Raw genomic sequence first — 9,979 nt, forward strand, 5'->3', positions numbered from 1 at the left:
TCCCTCACATTTAGCATTTACCACTATCCCTTATTTGTCACGAGTGGCCACTATGCCTGTCGTTCAGCAAAAGTTACACAGCTTCGTACTGACGTCTTCCATTCTGCATTCACAAATATAACTGGAGCGGACTGCTGACAACGTGACGGATTTGTTGCCTTGACATTTTTATTATTCAAAAGCAACAGCAAAGTGTTTGTCATCAATTACACTTGATGCTAATGTTCACTACATAATGAGAGATGTCACCACAGTGTTTTATCTTTCTGGCATTTTATTTTCAGATTTGTTGCGTAAAATAAATTAAGTCAAACTAAAACTGTTAAAGAACAATGGAGAGAGGATATCTGGAATTAACAGAAGTGTAGAAATTACATTTACATCTGTAGGAGTGCTACACATGACCATGTGTTGAATACAAAGGAACTATAACCTTACCACTGGCAGGTGAAGTAGGCAGATATAAAGGCGTTCCTGAGCAGCCGCGTTTATATGTTTTTTTTGTGGTGTTGCTGTTGTTATGGATTCATTTCATTCAGGAGGTAATATGTCGGCTTTTATGTGTTAGTGCCATTTATAGAAAATGCATGGCAGCCAAGACAGAGAACACCGTATCCTTCATAAAACAACATTTCTGTTGTGTAAGTAGAATGTTTGTAATTTTTTCTGTACATATGCTTTGTCATGTGATCATCTTTGTTATGTGATTGTTGCTATCTAGGCTCGTGCAAGCCAGTCAATCAATAGTCAACAGTCGGTATGGTTATCTAACCCAAAGAGACTTTTCTTGGTAAAGAGAGATTTTTGTAAAAATGGCAAGAGAAAGTTTTGAGTGTCATGACCTTTACCCACAACACAATGTGTCTTGCTACTGAGTTGCATTCTGAGCTTTGGAGGCCACACGGACTGATTGGTATCTTTGCGTCTTTTACGATGAGCTACTCCATGTGGGACATGCTGAACACCTAACGGCTCTTGTTGTTGACACACACATTGTCTGATTAAAAAAAGCTATACAAAAGCCAAAATGGACCCAAAAAAATGAGCAAGTTTATGAGCAAATAAAAATGTTTTAGGAAGGACTGATTCCTTAAGAATCCATTTACAATGAGTTCTATCAACGTCTGTACAGTAGAACAAACCATAAAAACTGACTGGTCAGTCAGTCACATTGTAAAGACAAAAACAACCAAAAAAGAAAAAAAGAACACAGCAGAACTTCTTCCTTGCCAAGACTGAAGTTGGGTGACAAACAGCCACTTTCCCCCTGTCTCCTGGATCAGCCATAAGACGATTTCAATGACATGCAGAAGATCAACTGTTGGGAGAGTGAGGACTGCGAGACAGGGGCTTAGAATCGCGGCCGGATCAGAGTGAGATGAACATACAATCAGAGGCAAAGCCACACGGGCTTATCTGCCCTTTCACGATGGCTGTCATCATTTGAGAGTTCCCTCGGCTGCTCCTCCGCCAAGATGAGAAGGCTTTCTGGCAGAAGCGGAAAGTTCCTCTTTTCTGCTTCAGGAAAAAAGTTTTCGGAGGAAACTTGCAGCACCCCACAAAGGAACACATGAAAGTCGCCAAGAAGGGGGTAAAGCAAAAGAAGTCAGGAGGTGTCAACCTGGGTGAGAATAACAGAATCAAATACATGGAGGGCAAGATATCAAGCTGCAGGGCATACAGAATAAGATTAAATAATGCATGGATCTGTGGAGGCATGGCTTTAGAACAAATGTGGGGTTTTAAAATAAAGTTTCTTTTTTTTCAATTACAAGCTGCTCTTCTCTTTCCCTCTCTCTCAATTAGATCCATTTTAGATTCTGATATTCTTGAACATTGAAATAAACTTTTCCTGCCAAGGCTCCCCGCTGTGATATTTCATGCCCACATACAATATGTAGCTTAATGTAAACCTGCAATATCCTTCCAAAAGAAACAGAGCTTCGTCCCCTGAGTGTCATTTTGATGTGAGCTACTGATGGACTGCCGGCACACTCGGCATATGTCACATATACTTCTTACGAAACCCCGTTTGGCATTAGTGTTGTCGGCCTGTGTGGGAGATCTGTAACATGAAATGGATCCATTTCGGCGCACATCACTGAACATATCCCATACAAGGCTGCGGCCAGTGTTTATAGCTTACCCCCTGTGAGGTATTGGCATCCAGTAGCGGCTCTATATCTGAGACAGTATGGTGGTTGTGTAGTCTTTTCCCATGTGAGCCCTGCTATGCGAGGTGATTAGAGCATCTCTGTCAGTGGCTGAGGGGACAGATGGAGCAACAGAGGACTTTCTGGAGAGGCTATGGTAATTAGGAGTGAAAGGAGAGAAAATGGCGGCATCAGAGCAACCGGGTTCAGGGACGAGCTTTAAACAACACTATTCAAGTGGCGCAGGGATTTGTGTGCCCTTTGGCCAGTCAACATGGCATTGTTGTGTTCATGTTAACATGTTTTCGCATGCTGTGAGTTGTGTTGTAATACAAAACTATTTATGGTATGTATAAATCATTGTCCTTTTGCAAATGATTGTACGTACAAACATCTATTTAAAGGACAGTTCACCCAAACTTCAAAATGAGCAAAACATACGCATGTGAAACATATAACAGCTGTAGGCACTATTTTTTCAGTCGTTCACGGCGAGATGTGTGGATTATTGTGTTCGATTTTATGTCAAAACTTGGGCAAATGAAACCGATGGCGCAATGCCATCAGAGGTGAATGAGAAAAACTATTTCTTTTTATAACTTGGGTGAGCTGACCCTGAAGATAATAACTACATTCTCACATGGCATTGTTGTGTCCGTGTTAACAGGATTTGACCCACCGAGGTTCTCTAACTACAGTACAAATTCAAGTACAGAAATCTATTAAAGCGCCAGTTCACCAAAATAAAAAAATATATTTGTTTTATTTCTATTTATTTTGTTTTATTTATACAGTTTAAAGTTACAGGGATAGTGCACATTAATAGACATTTCTGTGAATGTGCTAGTTTAACCATCTTGGCTAATTTTCAACTTCAGTCCCTGGGCAGGTGTAATCGTGCCTCTACCCCAATACAATGGAGGCAAATGGAATTTTCATTGTGGTGGTCAGTCCATTGAAAAACTAGATCTATAAAATCTAGCAGCAACATCTTTCAGCAGGTATCATAGGGACTATTTCTTCAGGGACATTGTTTCTGGAGAGACATGCTGCTGTTGATTTCTTTCAAGTTAGTATTGGGTCAGGAGGCAGAATCTCAAAAACTAAAATCAATGACATTTCCTCACTTACACAGACATTTCAGGACTCGTTTGCCTATGTTTTGAGATATCTGTCCTGATTTCTGCCTCCGGACCCCAAAACAATGGAGATAAATGTAATTTTAACCTGAAAAAACACATTTAAATAAAGTCAGGAGCAACAAATCTGTTCAACAGAAACAAAGTCTCACAGTTTCTGGCTTATTTGCCAATGTCTCTGTAAATGAGGCCTCAAAACCTGGACAAATAACACCAAAAGAATTCACGTGATTCAATGACACTAGATGTAAGTGAGAAAATGAACGGACCCTTTAACAGTTATTGATCTCTTTTGCTACTTCAAAAAAACAACAACAACACCAATTCCAGACTTTTCCTCAGTTAATTGAAATTGCATAAAATACAGCATTAGCTCATTACTGTTGAAAATGTAAACAGTCATTCCTCCACCTGCTACACTCACCGAGGAGATGGTCGTTGGTCCGTGTGATTAATTGCTATGTCAACCATCAATCTCCAGCACCATAGAATAGCCACAGGACCCGCAGCCAGCAGGTTGCTGGTGAAACGATGGCACTGGAATCCCCATGGGGCACATATTAATGAGGCTACAGCGAGAGTTAACAATTCACCATTAAAACGTAATGCATTCTTTAATTAATTTAGCTCTCATTTATAAACATCCGCCAATTCTCTCTCACTCCAGATTTGACCTAACAATAGAGTACTTAATGTTTTATGGCGGAGGCATAACATATTTAAATGTCATTAATACATGAACAGCAAGATAAACATACTGAAAAATTCTATTAGCAGTAATAGGTGGTGTCTCCGCAAAGAGTGTCCCCCCTGTTTTTGACCAAATCATTCAAAATTAATTTACATTACAGCTGACATGCCAGTGCTTGGATTTGACTTAAATGAGAAATATTTCCGAGGTGAGTATTTTTAGCTTGAGAGTAGGTAGCCTGTCAGTCTTTTAATAAATACACAAGCGACATCAAATGATTATCTTCCAACTCGTCCAGATATCAAGTAACTGAAGATCTAATTTCATGTTACACATGCTCAAGAAAAAAAAAAAAATCAAATTGGCTCCCAAATTGGTTGGTCACTCCAACATTGAAAAATAGGTCAAAGTTTCTGCAATCCGAAGTGTCCGCTAGGCTCTATGATTGCAGATTGATATGTGGGGGAGTTTTATTTTTTATTTATTTTTTTCCTGGCAAGGCAAGGCAAGGAGTTAGAGATCCCAAGCACAGTGGGAGTTTTCAGGAAATGTTCATCTCTGAGGTACGCTTTTACCCAACTGGAGATGAATGTGGAATCCAAAGTGAAGACAGTGGCAAAAAGTGATCTTTACATTGTTAGATTTGTTTCGTACCAAACCATGTGTTCATTTGTTTTTTTGGATTGTTGTAGGAGTAAATTATGTTTAGTTTTTTAGTTTATTAAATGTATTTATATCATATACATCAATCTCAAAAAAGAGAAAAGGTGCTTTGTACCAGATTTAGCTACTAGCTCATTTCCATCTGTAGTCCCTGGGCAGGTGAAAGGAAACCACTACAAATGGACCAACAAGCTATTGATACCCACTCTCTTTTTGGAGAAAGGATAATGTAGCATTGACGTAGGTGCGAGACCTAAATCTGTAAGACAGTATTATAGCAGAGCAGCAGTGGATCCTCAATGAACTCCTGTATGTTTCAGATGTATGTGGACGTGCTTACAGCTTAATTTAGTCAATATGCAAATGGTAGTTTTCCAGCATCAGACTGTTGGTGTGAATTGGTTGGGGTTCAGCTGAGCCAAACTGCTCCGCCATAATCATTTTGATGTTAATGATGTCTGCAGAACTGCAGCATCACCCCTGTGATTTAATCAAACCTAATTTGGGTCAGTCCATTTTGGCTGCAGCTGAGCACCTCGACATCATCATTGCGCTCCTTTCGACCCGACCTCCCTGCTCACCCGGCGTCCTCGGAGCCTGGACGAGCCAGCCAGGCCGCCAAACAGCTGTTCATCATCCGTCTTGTCACTTACCTGTCCTGCTCTCGGACATGGGCTCGCACATTCTCGAGTTTTGGTTCTGAATTTCACCATGATCCGAATCAGAAATGAGACTTTGTGTTTAAGATTTCACTTCCAAGCTCTCTCTGCCTGTGGGACCTGCTCCTTGGGCTTTTCATCAGCTGCCATTTTCGACGGCATGCAGTAATTTCATGGCTCATTGCAAGCGCTGAAAACCTTTGAAACTGCAAATGTTAACTTTGCCTGGCCTGGAGCCATTTAGGAAGCGATTAATTTAGCAAACAGAAGTGAGCCACTTTCTCCTCCTAGCTTGCGCATAATTTTTTGGGGGGGCTTCTATCTGTATTTGAGTAAGAGTGAGCAATGTAATGACGGTTCCTGTAATTGTGGCAGTGTGAAAATGGTTCCTACCTCAGCCTCCACTATCTCCCTCATCTCTCCTGGCTGAGCCTCGGCAGCCTCGTACAGTGAGAGCACACGCAGATTGAGAAGAGGTGGAATCACTTACAACATGCTTGACCTTATTTCTTGTTGGCAGTTGCTATAGCGTGCTAAAAGAACATGTTTGTTTGCAATTTCATCACCTCGCCGAGTGATGCCGCGCTCACATTTTGCAAGCCACTGACTGAGCGGGCGCTTTCTGATCATCACTATTCCACGTCTTTGATAGCAATGTGATACGGCAGCAACAATTCAATCTGGAAAAAGAAGTGAAGACGCTATTGGAAGTGTGGAGCTTTTTGGCTGTGGTGCTCTCAGGAAATAGTGCGGATCCCAGTGAGAGGCTCTCAGTGTTTGCCCAGTATTCCTGGAGGCTTGTTTTGTCACAGACTCTGTGCAGCTAGGCATGGGAGAGGCAGAAGGCAGCGGGTCGGCCAGCCTTCCCCCACAGCTGTCCTCCTCCATCCTGGCACTCAGCGCCACCGAGCCAATATGAAAACAAATTCTTGTCCCTCTTTGCAATTAATTTTCCTTTGCCGCGGCAAAAAAAAGGAAAAAAAAAAAAAAGAAATCGGTCTTGACAACATAACATATAGCAGGTTGTGTACAGAAAATCTGGCTGTACACAGGAGCAGGAGTAATTTTTCACTCTGCTGGGAGCAGTTGTCTAGCACATATTCCTCCCCATGTGCATATACTGTAGATCAGTGCAGTCCAATGAAGTGGCAGAAGTAAAGACGTCTACCCATTTCATTTCCACAGGGTGAGGCTGTGAGTGTCACTAACTGTACTTAAAGTATAACAGGATGCTTTTATATTCTACATTCTTGATTCATATTTTTATTATTAACTTTGCAGAGACCATTTTAAGGACATTTTATATCGCTAATTTACTTCTCTGATGCTAGTAAAAGAGTCAGATTAGGTATCAAGCAAACCGAGCTCATGGGAGTCTTAAAAGCTACAAAAAGGCCGACATGTTCACAGTGCAGTGAGGTGGGTCAAAGTGCAAAAATGACAAAGGAGAGAGCGGTGGGAGTAATAGGAACACACGATGACAATGATCCAAATTCCTATTTCGCCTCTCACATTTACACCATGCATGTGTGCAAGCGCTGTGTTTAGGAAACGACTGCTTCCTTACCTGGATGCCCTGTAACCACATCTGCATCCTGTTCCACCGCGGCCACCCTGCAATCTCCCCCACACCATTAATTTTACTGAAAGCCATTCACAATAACCATGAGATACTGGGCAGCGGTGTTCAAACGTTTTCTTTCCCCCTTCTTATCATAAAGGTCCCACATGTCTTGGCAATATCCCCTAAATAAAAAAAAAAAAGAAAGATAAATTTGTCCTAATTACGTCCCTCGAACAATGTTGTTTGACGGCCAAAGACATCAAATTAAATACTATTTTGATTCTGCAAAAGTGGTGTCAAGGTCTTATATTTTCATTGCAGGTACATTGACTGATAAATATGAGGGAGAGGACAGTAATTATAGGGTGGAAATGACATCAGAAATTAAGCAAATTGTGAAAGGGCTTGCCTTTAAATGGGTTTGAGCCATGAATTAAAAAGACCATTAACTGGGAAGAGGCAGGTGTTGTCCTCACTGCCCAAAACAAAACAAACAGAGGAGGGGGGAGGTGTGTGTGTGTGTGTGTGTGTGTGTGCTATTGCAAGGAGATGCAGGTGTGTGTTGTTATCTATGAACAATCCATGTCATTACCAAGCGAAGGTGTATTAAGCTGATTTTCCTCACTTTCAGTGCTGAGGTAATTTGTATTGTATTGTTCCATAAATAAACCACACTGGACTCAACTAATGTGTCCTTTACATTCAGGGCTGGGAAACAGTCATTGTAACACAAACAAATGCAATTCTTTTTTGCATGTTTAACGTCTAGTCTGTATGGAGGGAAAAAATCTGCATACAAACTCATTGATATAGCATACGTTTAGCATTTTTCAGATCGTTCAATATGTTCCCCCTCTCTCCTCCTCTGTACCATACCCCCGTCTCTGCAAGCCTTCATGTATTCAACTTTAAATTGTACTACAAGTAAGTTGTTGCGCAGTGACTCCACCAGATTGTTGCAAAAGGCAGAGGATCAGAGTCTCATTCCACCCCATTTTGTGTTGCCATAGTTTTTCTCTTTTCTTTCATTTTTTTTTTTCTTTATCAAACCTGTGTCTGGTCTTTTCATGAGCCCAGAGAAATTTAAAGGTGATGAGAGGTCCTCTGCCTGATAGGACACAGGGCCAGTGTGGTGATCAGACAAAATTACATCAAGTTTTTCCCCCCTCGACTGTGCTTGTCTTTTTTTTTTTTCTTTTTTTTTTTCATTTAATCAAAGCTCTTGCAGCCTGATGCTGCCCCCTCTCTGGGCCAGGTGTCAAATGGTTTCCATTGATGTCAGTACGGCGGTAATCACAAAGTCTATCCACAGATGCCTGCTTGCACCAACGTTTCACTGGGGCATCGCATTCCCCACTCAACACCTTTGAGGCATGTAAGATTATTTCTGCAATCTGAAAGAGAGAATAACCTCTAGGAAGAAACTAATTCACAATATAAAGTAATTAAGCACATTATCAACGTGGAGGTTAATTAGTGAGACCCTATACGCCAGCACTGGTAGCATTGCAAACAGACAAATGCTTTCGTTTTTTTGTCTCTTTTTTTTTGACCACACTCGCACACACACACATACACACACGTGCGCATGCACACACACTGACTGCAGGCGGTTGATTGTCACTGTTTGGGGCTCTGAAATTGATTAAACAACTTGCAATCCAGTTTAATTAATGGAAACTATCTGTAGTTCAAAGCTATTTAGCTGCATGTTGTGCCTTAGCGCTGCCCTCCTGTCTAATTTTGCTTAGACAATCGTAGAAATTAATTGAATTCTAGCATTACTGTATTGAATAACCTTAAAACAATCTTTGATGTTATAGCCCATATTAAAAGCCATTCTATGTATAAACACACAGAGAACCCAGGAGTTGATATACTGTTAGCCAGTGTTTATCCTTTAACATGAAAGAACTGTGCCAGGCTGTAATATCACAATACAGGGACGACAACATGGCCAGCCTCTGTATCTCTGAAGTGCAGCTGAGTCCGAAATGGCACATTGACAACAACATACATAGTTGCTGCATAGAAACAAAAGGCGAGGCATTCCTAATTATTGACAAGCAACATATATTTACTTTTCCTCATTTCAAAATGATAAGTCCTTCAAGCTCCACTCAGTGTCTGCAGTGTGAAGATGTCCCTATCAAAAACTACAGGCGTATACCTGTTTGTTCAGGAAGGCTTGGCAAGAAAAATACCCTCCCTTCTGTTCCAGCGCTGGGTGAAGCCATTAACCAACTTAACTTGACTCATTTTCTACACATCATATTTCTTATTGCTCCTTTTGTGCTTCATATCTCATTCCATTGCACTAGAAGGGGGAAAAAAAACACAGGTTTTAGGCTTGTAACTTTAAATGTCGATATTTTTCTCCTTGTCTAAAGCAGTGATTCCCAAACAGGCACACTTCTGCAGCTGCAGGGGGGGGGGGTCAACTAATTAACTCAACTCAACTAAAAACTGTGATTAGAAATGCATATCCACATATTTGTCTATGAGTAGGAAAAATAAACAGACATATTACAATTTGGTGTCTTTAGTAAATGTACAATAACCAGTCAGCTTCCCGGCATCCTCGGTCAGTTGTGACACAATAAGCACCACTTGTTGAGGTTGTGCGCGAAAACTAGTCAGCAAGTGAGAAGCCAAGCTGAAATGGTTTGCTAAAAGGCAAGTAGATGTATGTCAGATTAAAATTGACATTCTAACATAAGCAACCTAAACACTGACAAGCCAATTGTAGAAAAGAAATATATCCGCGGGGCTCCGTCAGACACAAAAGCCTGGTGAACCCTAAAGACACTCTAAAGTGTCTATTTCTGATATTATGCAGCATGAACCTGTTTTAAATTTAATTCAGTAATCCTGTTCTTCATCGTAGGAGTTCATTACATCATCATATAGAATGTATCATACTTGATCAGTCATTTCTTTCCTAGTTTTGAGTTGAGTCAGCTGCATTGCCATGACAACAAACACTGTTAGGAACTTGCTTGGTAAGCTCATAGTGCTGGACAGACGGGGCAACATTCAAACCATCATAAAAATAAGAACATACTAACAGTAGATAAAGTGGAAACAAAATCCACTCCAATTCAGAAGTT

The sequence above is a fragment of the Enoplosus armatus genome, chromosome 9 (assembly GCF_043641665.1).
Source record: "Enoplosus armatus isolate fEnoArm2 chromosome 9, fEnoArm2.hap1, whole genome shotgun sequence".
Taxonomy (NCBI): domain Eukaryota; kingdom Metazoa; phylum Chordata; class Actinopteri; order Centrarchiformes; family Enoplosidae; genus Enoplosus; species Enoplosus armatus.